Source organism: Solanum verrucosum, unplaced genomic scaffold, assembly GCF_900185275.1.
Source record: "Solanum verrucosum unplaced genomic scaffold, falcon-dt-bn FXZP01000008.1, whole genome shotgun sequence".
NCBI classification, from domain to species: Eukaryota; Viridiplantae; Streptophyta; class Magnoliopsida; order Solanales; family Solanaceae; genus Solanum; species Solanum verrucosum.
This window is the reverse complement of record NW_026020195.1, coordinates 1,578,754-1,591,495: the sequence shown is the minus strand read 5'-3', so window position 1 is coordinate 1,591,495 and position 12,742 is coordinate 1,578,754.

Genomic DNA, 12,742 nt, shown 5'->3' with positions numbered 1-12,742 from the left:
TTATGGTAGTACTGATACAATTATGTTCACAACTAAATTGTTGAAAAAATATGTATAAAATCATATATCTTTATTTGGTCGTAAACAGTGCTTTTCATAGTACGATCGTTTTCCTTTTCAATTTTAAGAGTATCTAGTATTCGTATTGAAGTCGATTGATTTTGATTAGTGCTGAGTAGAGCTTTATTCGAGAGAAAGCACTTCTTATCAAATCATCATATATATTTTTTTACTATGCTTATGTTTGTCCATACAATTTTTTTCACTTCTATTCAACAAAGAAATTTCGAAACACCATTTAATTATATATCAGATTGATTTTTTGAAATTTTTATTTTATTTTTTGAAGATGAATTTCAAGTTTGAAAAAGCCGCTCTTGCTATTTTTTCTACTTTATAAAATAAGGTATACTAAATTAAATAGCTTATTGGTATTTCTCCTTCCATTTCCTTTTTAATTCATTTTTTCAAATGATTGCAAAAGGCATATCTTGAAGGATTAGTGAAACAACAATAATGCATTTTAACAAATTACTAAATTGACCCAAAATAAATTAAGCTAATGATTAGTACAAATATCAAACATCAACCAACTATATCAGCATCTACCTAGTTTTTACACTATTTTATCTCCCCCTCACCCACCAACCCCACACACTCATATATATATATATATATATATATATATATATATATATATATATTTTCCTTGAGAGCCAGTCCCACTAGTGCTAATATCAATAGGAAGATCTCACTTCTATTTACTCAGACGCCTCTTTTTTATCGAAGGCCGGCTGGAAGAGATATTCAGAAAATTTCGACGATTGAGCTTGACTTTTATATCCAGATTGGAACTGGACTTAACGTCTTTGGATCTTGCTTAGGATCGGTTTGATATATATATATATATATATATATATATATATATATATATATATATATATATGAATCATGACTTTAGTTATTTTAGTCTTGCATTTAATTTTTATATGGGTAGTTAATTTATTATTTAAAATGGATATATATATTTATTTATTTATATATAGGAATAAGTTAGCGCTTAAATGCTAAAATATGGATAGTGGTTGTGTAATGACCCAAAATGTCATTTTTAGAAATTTTCGTGAAATTACCATTTCATCCCTTCCAATAGTTTCCCCGAGTCATTCATGATCAGTCGGTGGAGTTGGTTTGAGAATTTTGAACTATTCGTTTAACTTGAGTTAATTAATTGATGGGTAATTGTAGATAATTGACTTAACCGATAGTTAATGGACTAAAGTGATAATTTATTTAATATCTTAAATTTGATTCATTTATTAAAATAAATAGTAGGGTTTGTCACTTTTGATATATAATTAATTTAGAAAAAAAAGGATAAAGAAGAGAACCTAAAATTTCCCGTGAGAGGCGACCACCGTGAAAGCAGAAAGGTTCACATTCAGGTAATTTACTAATCTTTAATATCGTATTGCTAGATATGGAATGAGATATAAATGTTATGGTAGTTATGTTAATTAGATTGGAAAGAAAGGTTGGAATTTATGTCAAATTGATTGGAAAGAAAGGTGGGAATAGATTGTGGTGTTGCATCGTTTTTGGGGGGCAAACCTGCACTTTAATGATTGGCTAATCAATGCCAAATGATTGATGCATTAGTGTAGGTTATGGCTTTGCAACAAAAGAGAGTATATTATTGTCCTTAGAGGTTAACGTATTGGTTTCTCTTTTTCTTATCAAATAGGTCTTACAACGATGATATTATATAATTAGCCTAGATTGATATATTGGTATATAAAATTAAATATTGAGTATATTGTATTACATGAATATCGTTAGAAGTGTGATATTGGAGAAGTTGAAGCTTAACCCTAGACTTGAAATTTAGAAACTTGATTGTAAATTTGGGTGAGTTTTTGGGTCTAGGCTATACATATAGTAATATGGGTGTTGTTAGTTTCGAAATCTTATTGTGACTATGTACTTGAATAGATTGCATTGATTTGAAAGCTCAATGAAAGGGGAAAACTCAAGTCCCGGAGTAATCATTCGATTGTTTGAGGCAAGTGGATTTCTAAATCCTTGTTAAGTGTATGGAATTCATGTATTTCCTTGTAATATGTATTTAGGGTAATGAGGCTTGGTGATGGGTTGACTTGTCCACATTGATTAATTCTAATGATGAAAAAGGGATAATAAAAGGCAATGTGATCAATTGTTTGTGTGATGTGTTGAGAATTGTTTGAAAGGCTTGTTGAATCATGGTTGATGTTGTATCCTGATTGTCTTGTTGTGAATTGTGCAATGTTATGAAAATGGTCATCTCCTTATTATTTGTGTGAACATGTCATTTGCATTGTTGTGAGACATGGTTGTGACAAGTGTTATGTGCATTGAAAAAGAATAAGAAAATAAAGAGAATGTACCATTTCGAGGGACGTATCGCGCGCCGTGATGAATACTATATTTTGAGGGACGTATCGCGCGCCGCGACGGATACTATATTTTGAGGGACGTATCGCGCACCGCGACGGATACTATATTTTGAGGGACGTATCGCGCGCCACGATGGTTACCATTATCGAGGGTCGTATCGTGCGCCGCGATGGATGTATGGACAGATATGTCCCCTATGGGTCCTGGACTGAGAAACTGCGGGTGTGTATCATTAGGTCATACATGCATCACTATACTTGACATTGCATTTCATTGCATTGCACTCCTTTATTATTGGTGAACTTGATCTTGTGTGTTGCTGATCTTGTGAGTGCCTTTCTATGGAACTTGTAACTGATGAATATTGAGCTTGTTGTTGAAGATATGCAATTGTTAGAGTGTTGTTGTTAAGGATATGAAATTGTTAGAGTGTTGTGTTGAGCTATGTGCTTTGTAAATTGTGAACTGTTAGGTAGGGCTGATTTTATACAGATTGTAGTTATGAAGGTTCGGTTGGGGTGTAAGGAGTACTTGTATTCTATCCCCTTAGCTCGTGTTTAGAGGTTTACTTGTTGAGTACCGTGTGGTTTGGTACTCACCCCTTGCTACTACATTTTTTTGTAGGTTACTAGCCCGAACCTTTGTGATATATTCTTTTCTTTTTTAGGCTTCTTGGAGATTTTTGAGGTAGCTGTTTGTCAACTCAGCAGACTTTCTTACTCCTGTTTATAATCTTATTCTACTCTAGAAACAATGTCATATGAGACTTGTATTTTTCTTTTGATTCAATTGTAATACTTTAGAGGCCTGTACACGTGACAACCAGATTTTTGGGGGTATTTTTGAGTTGATTATAAAAAATTCCGCATTTTATTGTAATGGTTGAGTTTTAGGCTGACTTGTCTTGGTGGGATAAGACGAGTGCTATCACGTCCATTTTTGGGTCGTGACAGGTTGTATCGTCATTTTACTCTTCTTATTATATACTAGATAAGGGAAGCCGTGCTCTGCACGGCCCAACATGTTCCATTGATAATATATATATTTTTTGTAAGACCAACATCCATATTTTAGCGCAAAGTTTTGTTGATTTATCTACTTATATAGAGGTCATATAGTTACAAACACTACAATTCAAATATTTCCTCTAATGCAACCAAAATAGGCAAGAGACGATGCTTAAGAAGTTTGTCATTTACACATGTTATCAATACATGTATTTGATTGGACATGTGCAATTGGGGCACACACCAAAATTTCACCTATTGAATTAAACAATGGCAAAAGATGTTTGCAGTACACATGGGAAATTTATTCAGTTCCTCCGGACTCTTTGAAAGATGATGTCACGATCCGAGCCTACACCCTGGACGTGGCCGGCACTCGAAGACCATTGCTAGTTCCCAAGCGAACCCTCATCCTGGCTAACTACAAGCGGAAAACTGATTCAAGCATACAAAGCTTAAAAACTGAAATAAAAGTTCATAAAACTTAAATACAAACTTTAAGTCCAAAGAAAACTCTGTATAATAAAATATATACAACTCGCCATAAAAAGGCAACTTTAGTCTTTAAAACATTTAATAAAATAAATGATAAAGACTTCTCAATTGTACTGACTATATATGAAGCCTCTAACTGATAAAGATGGAAGTCGGGACAAGACCTGTCACGACCCGAGCCTACACCCTGGACGTGGCCGGCACTCGAAGACCATTGTTGGTCCCCAAGCGAACCCTCATCCTGGCTGACTACAAGCGGAAAACTGATTCAAGCATACAAAGCTTAAAAACTGAAATAAAAGTTCATAAAACTTAAATACAAATTTTAAGTCCAAAGAAAACTCTGTATAATAGAATATATACAACTCGCCATAAAAAGGTAACTTTAGTCTTTAAAACATTTAATAAAATAAATGATACAGACTTCTCAACTATACTGACTATCTATGAAGCCTCTAACTGATAAAGATGGAAGTCGGGACAAGACCCACGACATCCTAACAACTGATATAACTGAAAGGTAAATGAAATCCTCTGAAAGCAAGGAGGCTCACCATAGCTAACTCGAACTCTCGGATGTATCAACGAAGCTCTTGTTGATGATCCTGAATACATGTGTCTGCATCATGAAAAGATGCAGGCCAAATGGCTCAGTACGTGGAATGTACGAGCATGTAAGAGGAATTCTAAAACATAAACATAAGCTTGAAACTTGATAGAAATGAAACATACTTACCTCTTCTCAAACTTACTCAACTCAAGGAATACTCAAGGGTACTCAAAACTACTCAAATTTACTCAACTCAGAAGTACTAAAGGATAAGATACTCAACTCCGAGATTAGATACTCAACTCAAGGATATGATATTCGACTCAAAGATATGATATTCGACTCTGGATACTCAACTCTGGATACTCAACTTTGAATACTCAACTAAATATGACTGAACTCATTTCAATATAAAGCAATTTAAAACAAGTGCAATATAAAGAAACAAACTGTTTAAAAACATGCTGTCAAATCTGTGTGTATGCAAGGATACAACATAACTCTGAAATGTATATAAAAATACAATAAACTGATGTATATAAAAATACAATAACTTCTGTGGGAGTTTCTCTAACCGACAACCATCACATAAGAGTTATAGTGATGATACAGCGATCTACCTCACGCTGCCAGCGCATCCTATACCCGGCCAAAGGTATAGGACCTGAACTACTAATGGATCCACTAGTCTATGTGAAAAGGGTTCATCTAAAAAGTATGACCCTTTTCTACCCATGATGGCTACATGGTTTATGGGGGCTGTGAGTTGTGTGAACTCTCCCCCATATCGGTGCTCAATACTACTCCCAAAAATATACTAGCTCTTACGTTTTAAAAACATACTTCTTTCTGCTGATTTGAGATAATTGCTCAAAAACTTAGCTCAAAGGCTATCTTGGAAATCTCAGTTTCCCTGCTTGCTTCATTTAGAAAGCTATTACTCTTTTCTGAAAACTAGCCCGAAAGCCCTTTGGAAATCTCAGTTTCCGTTCTTATTTAAATGTGAAAACATTTATAAACTCTCTGGGAATACTTAGTCCCCATATACTTTTGAAGAAAAGGACTTCAAACTTTACTCTTTACTCTTTACTGAACTCAAAACTTAAGTCTTAAAACAAAGTTAAAACGTTTGTAAAAGACTTCTTAAAATATGGTTCACACCGAATTATGGACATGAACTACTCAATGCAAGGTTTTCAATAACCATAGATAGAACTCAAATACTTGGAACTCAAGAACTTCAATGATACTACTAATTTCAAGAATGCTCAACTCAGAGGGTTCGTGCGGAATTATAAGCATGAACGACTCAACTCAAGGATTTAAAGATACTTCTCTTCTCAAGACTGCTCGACTTATAGGATTCATGCGGAATTATGGGCATGAACAATTCAACTCAAAGACTTTATGGGTAACATGTAATAGTCCCATGCTTAGAAATATAATCTCAAAGGGGATTAGGAACTCAATACTCAAGACTTAGAACTTAAAGATACTACTCCTCTCAAAGATACTCAACTTCTGGAGTTCATGCGGAAATTATGGGCATGAACGACTTGACTCGTAGGTCTACATAACATTATGAAACTCATGTATGTGACTCTTCTCATTCTCTGACTTACTTCCTCAAAACTTAGTTCAAATCGATAGTTGATCTCAAAGGATTCACAATTGAACTCAAAGGCTTTCTTGAACTCTACTCTTAACTCTCTCTTGAATTTGAATTATGAATTATGAATTCAAGAGTTATGATTCATGATATGAAGGATCTCAATAACAATATAGCTATTCGATAATTAGGAATATAACTTTTTAAAAGAAACGTGAATTCAAGAACTCAAAATCAACTTATCTCAAGAATACTCAAATCTAGGGAAAGTATCTTAGATTACTCTTTTACTGATCTGAAAGTAGAGGTAGGGCGTGAGGACGAACTAGTCCAACACTATGATAGCCTTACATACCTAGAAGAACAAGATTCTCGAAGAATCTTGAAGAATCTTGAAGAAGAACTTGATTAGAAGCCTTGAAACCCTAGCTTGAAGGTAAACAATCAAGAAAACCTTTCTTGAGATTCTCGAGTTAGTTTCTTAAAATCTCTATAGCCAAAAATTATGATTTTCATGAGTGAAGATGAAAATATGATTGTTTTGAGCTTTTTAATTAGTCAAGAAATTCGTTGATGGTTTTCTTGGAGGTAAAAAGAGAAAAACGATTATTTTCAATATTTTCCCGTCGGCAAATTCGTAACAGCACTGTATAGGTTACTAAAATAGTCATAACTTTTTACTCAGATATTGGATTGATGTGAAACTGGTGGGGTTGGAAAGTAGATTCAATTACCTTTAATTGGATAGGTTATGGCTCACGTAACTCTTAATATTCTAAGAGATATGGTCGTTTAAAGTTGACCTAAGCAGAATCTTACTTCAAAACTTAATAAACTTCAAGAACACTTATCAAGAACTTAAATCCATAAATTTCAAGAACGAAATTACGCTGAATAAATCATGATTGGCGTGTGGGTGAAAGAACCCAACACTATGGAAGCTTACATACCTCTTAGGGCTTAATCCCATGGCGACAATCCGCAACAACTCTCAAGAATCTCGACGAACGCTTCGATCCTTTCTCTTTTCTCCTCTTTTCTCTTCTTTTTTTCTCTTCTTGAACTCTCAACTAAAACCCTAGGATAATTTTAGGATTATAAAACTGAACCTAATAGGATTAGACCCTTAAAATATTACTAAAATCGAATTAAATCTGATTGGGTAAGGAAAAGACCAAAATACCCTTCTCTATTTTCGGCTAACCTTCCTTAACTGGACAGCCTATCTTCAAAAGGTCATATCTCACTCATCCGACCTCGAAACATAGCAAACTCCACGGTGTTGGAAAGATAATTCAAAGATCTTCGCTACGGTATCTGGTAGCACACCTAATTCATCCTGAGCTAGGAGTTATGGTTGTTAGAAGTCGACCCAAAACTCATACTTAAGCATAACTTGCAAAATTTCAGATTTTGCTATTTCCAATTTAATTCTTTTTGAAACTCAAGGTGCTACATCTAGTGACCTTAACACTTAAGAAATTTTAAATTCCTTGGTAAAATCTCACTCACTACGAAGAACGGTTTGAGTCTTAGTTCAAAAATTTTCTGGGGTGTTACAAGACCCACGACATCCTAACAACTGATATAACTGAAAGGTAAATGAAATCCTCCAAAAGTAAGGAGGCTCACCATAGCTAACTCGAACTCTCGGATGTATCAACGAAGCTCCTGTTGATGATCCTGAATACCTGTGTCTGCATCATGAAAAGATGCAGGCCAAATGGCTCAGTACGTGGAATGTACGAGCATGTAAGAGAAATTCTAAAAGATAAACATAAGCTTGAAACTTGATAGAAATGAAACATACTCACCTCTTCTCAAACTTACTCAAGTCAAGGAATACTTAAAGGTACTCAAAACTACTCAAACTTACTCAACTCAGAAGTACTCAAGGATAAGATACTCAACTCAAGGTTATGATATTCGACTCAAAGATATGATATTCGACTCTGGATACTCAACTCTGAATACTCAACTAAATATGACTGAACTCATTTCAATATAAAGCAATTTAAAACAAGTGCAATATAAAGAAACAAACTGTTTAAAAACATGCTGTCAAATCTGTGTGTATGAAAGGATACAAAATAACTCTGAAATGTATATAAAAATACAATAAACTGATGTATATAAAAATACAATAACTTCTGTGGGATTTTTTCTAACCGACAACCATCACATAAGAGCAATAGTGATGATACAGCGATCTACCTCACGCTGCCAGCGCATCCTATACCCGGCCAAAGGTATAGGACCTGAACTACTAATGGATCCACTAGTCTATGTGAAAAGGTTTCATCTAAAAAGTATGACCCTTTTCTACCCATGATGGCTACATGGTTTATGGGGGCTGTGAGTTGTCTGAACTCTCCCCCATATTGGTGCTCAATACTACTCCCAAAAATATACTAGCTCTTATGTTTTAAAAACATACTTCTTTCTGCTGATTTGAGATAATTGCTCAAAAACTTAGCTCAAAGGCTATCTTGGAAATCTCAGTTTCCCTACTTGCTTCATTTAGAAAGCTATTGCTCTTTTCTGAAAACTAGCCCGAAGGCCCTTTGGAAATCTCAGTTTCTGTTCTTATTTAAATATGAAAACATTTATAAACTCTTTGGGAATACTTAGTCCACATATACTTTTGAAGAAAAGGACTTCAAACTTTACTCTTTACTCTTTACTGAACTCAAAACTTAAGTCTTAAAACAAAGTTAACACTGTTGACACCCAATTTTGACCCTCCTTTCTTCTAATTTATTGTTTTCGAGCTTCTAATTTATTGTTTTCGAGCTTCTAATTTGATAACATATAAAATAATCCTTTTTCACAACTATTTTTACTATTACAACTATTTATCTATTTAAAATTATACGTTTATTGTTGAGATGATTGTTATCACTTTCTATACCTCTTTTCTTAAATAATCAATTGTCGTCATCTTATTTCTAGTTTCGTATTTATTAAATTAATTTAAGTCAATATTTTGCACATATATTTTATATTAGCGATGTTTATTACGTAAATTATTAGTTGTCATCTTAGGGTATATTTTATATTAATTATAAAGTAAGAAGCCCAAAATAATTTAAAAGAAGAAAGGAAAAGGCTAAGAAATTCGGCCCAAAACCCCTCAAATTAGCCCAAACCATCTTTCAACCCATATAATTTCCTTCTAAATATCTCTGAAAAGCCCATTATCCCCTGGGAAATATAATTTCAAAATTTTCAACCCAGTAGTCGTGTCTTGTCTTGTCTTGTCTCTCTTCCACCTTCCATTTTTAGAAAAAACAACAAAAACTTGTCAGCCATGGACATGGCTCAACTGCTCTATTTTCATGTCAATCACGCAACGTTCAAAAATTCAAACGGGTGTCTTGACTAGAGTTTAGAAAAATCCCGCTCAAAATCGCTAACCCTATCATTTCTTCTCCTATAAATAAGCAGTCTTGACATTCATATTGGGGCAGATTTTTCAGCCTCCATGAAAGCCTTGGCAACATCCATTTTTAGAAGCCTTTTCATGTCCCCATATCACTATTTTAACTACTATTTTCTTCTCTAAAATATTGCCTTTCATCCTCTTTCGATCTCGACCGAAACTCAAGTTTCAAGCTTGTTCGAGTTTGTCATTGTTCGAATATAGACACTTGATCGCAGCAGCCCCGTTCACTGCTCTGCAACAGGTGATCTTCGTCCCTTTACTTTTACTTCTATTATTGTCTTCGTGAAAATGTTATGCCTATTGTAAGAAAACCACGCGTCAAGTATAATACTCACTTATTTTTAGCTATCATGAAAGTGATGTTTAAAAAATATGTTTCTTTTTATTTAGTTTGAGGCCTGGAGAGATTTGAGTTCATATTTCCTTCACATTTTAATTTAAAGAATGATTTTGTTTTGGAAGGGGCTGGTGATATGTAATCTGTTTTTTTTTGGGTTCAAAGTTTGGTATTTATTTGTATCTCTATGTGATAAACCGATATTGTTTTCGCTATTCTTTATATTTTAAGATTATTATGTTGTGTTGAGAATCATGTCATAGATATATCTATTTGTTTGTTTTATATGCAGAGAAATTGAATACAAACTTGCCGCATTTATTAGTAATCTTGGTATTTATAAGCTGTAGCCTTATTTATGCTTAAACTCGCCAATGAATTTTAAATTGATAAAAAGCAAAATCCTTGCGCTAAAGTGTATTGCTATATGTATTTTTTATTTTTTCTCAACAGTATGTATTAAAATATATTTTGGAAAAGAAAACTTGCTTATTGGATTTAGATTTGGTTCTAATTTGACTTGTGAATGCTACTTTATAAATATACATATAGTTCGAGCTTTAGTTTCTTCTTACATTACATATTTGAACCAAAATGTGTTATATATACATTGAACTCAATAATATTACCTAGAGTCTTTCTATAATTGATTAAATAGGCCTTAGACATTAAATAAATATATTTGTTTATATATTGCATCCATGTGAAGCTTTTCTTTCTTGTTTAATATGTTGTGATGATTGCTATCCTTTAATGAGAATGGTATTGGTTTAATTTAAAGGCTTTGAGATATTTATTCACTGTAAGCATGCTTGTAAATATTAGTTAAAGAAATTTTATTTTCTTCCTATAGAAGAATGTATAAGTTAGTTGGGCGTTACAGTTTATTTCATACTTACTATTAAGGTACTTATATTGGAATTGAATAAATAGAATGTATATTTGTTTCACCTATTAGTTACCTGCATGTATAATCCTTTCTTATTGTTGTACATGTACACTTTGGGAGGAAAAAACGGAGTTTCGATTAGGACTCTACCAATTATCGAGTCTCATAGACTCAACATTATCCTCACACTCGCACATGGAGTCTTCACTACATCTTTGACCATTCGAAATTGCAAGCAAAACAAGTGGTCCTGTCTTGGAGTCACTTATGGCTACTTACATTTTGCATTATTTGTTTACGTGTTTGTCTTTACATGTTATACTTGCTTGTGTGATTTAGATATTTCTAGTTTGGATTCATGATAGTTGACTTAATATAGGTATTTGGATTTGGGTTCCTTTAGTTAGAAACAAATCGTATTAGTTACTTTAGCTTTTACGAGCTTCATTTGGCAAACTATTTTTTTAAAAAAAAAACACTTCTTTTTGCACCACTTTAAACTCACTAATTTATTAAGTTTTGTTCACACTTTGATATGTCTTTCAAAAATAATAATAATAATATATGTTTGTTCTAAATTCTTATTTTTCTAAATCTTTTTCTAAAGGGAGCACCTTGTTAGTCAATGAGCAATTGTCTATTTTTTTTATTACTTATTTTCAGTCATGGATTTATCTAATTTGATCCAAAGAAATTACTCTTTCTTAAAATATTTTTTTTTATTGTAATACAATTGTGAAAAGAGCTTTGAAATAAACAATGTTTTACAACTTGGTTACTCAATTACTTAATCTTTAGCATTCATATCTTCTTTTTAAAATTAATTAACCTAAGTTTGGTCGGTAATCGTATTTTTAACGAATCTTAAAGGATGCCTTATCCCTTCCCTTTAGGATAAATTAGAACTCTTACCTAGAATCTTTTTAAGTTGGTAGACCTTAATTGAAGTCAATTTTGGCATTACTTAGTTGAATATTTAGGTGTCCTAATTCACCATAATTAATTAGGTGGCGACTTCTTAAATTAGTTAATAATTTTTAACTCACCAATATGTTGTACACGTTTTGACCTCGAGTTAAAATGGGGTATAACAGCTTGGCGACTTCACTGGGGACTTTAGGTTCTAAACCATAACAAACTTAGGTTAATAATTAAGTTTTTAACACCTGCTAGTTTCATTTTTGTTGTTTGTTTTATTTTAAATGCCTAAATGCTTAACTTATCATGCTTATATGATATAAATTGCTTATTTGTTACTGTTTTATATAAATTGTTTATTTGCTACTCTTCATATAAACTGTCATTCCGATCATTATTCCTCCAATTCTGGAAAACTCACACTATAACACGTACACGCGAGGTGTGTTTTGCGCACCTGCAAATTTCTTTCAAAATCCCAAATTTAGGAGAGTTGGCATATGCGCGGGGTCTCCGGATCTTTTTCCGTGTGACCGCGTAGCCTTCTCACTCGAGTTGTCCACTCGGGAACCTTGTGTCTAGTAAGCCAAATCTTAGAAAACATAAGATAGAGCTAAACCACCCCTTAATTTAAGTCATGCATGCATTCACCTTAGGTGGATCGATCCCGGGTATCGAATCCACATTTAAGAAATCTACCCTTTTTGTCGACGGGTTTCACGACCCAACGACCAATAAGCATGTTTTGCGCAACGTGATAATGATAGACAGATCCAAGCCTAATTTTGACATAATGAGTTTGGAATTTATGTGTTCATTTCATTTCAATTTGTAATGTATGATGAGTTCAGCCTCCCAAGTGCCCAAAGTTAGGATGGTCGAGGGTTTCCCGCACAAATTGAGGACATGGTGGGAAAATTTCACTCCAACTGAGAAATTAGCGATTACAAGAAGGTTGGGGTGCCTCCCTCTGCTATTCAAAATCACCCCCGACAAACACGTGATTAGAGCACTAATTCAGTTTTGGGATCCAAACCGTGTTGTGTTCGCCTTCAA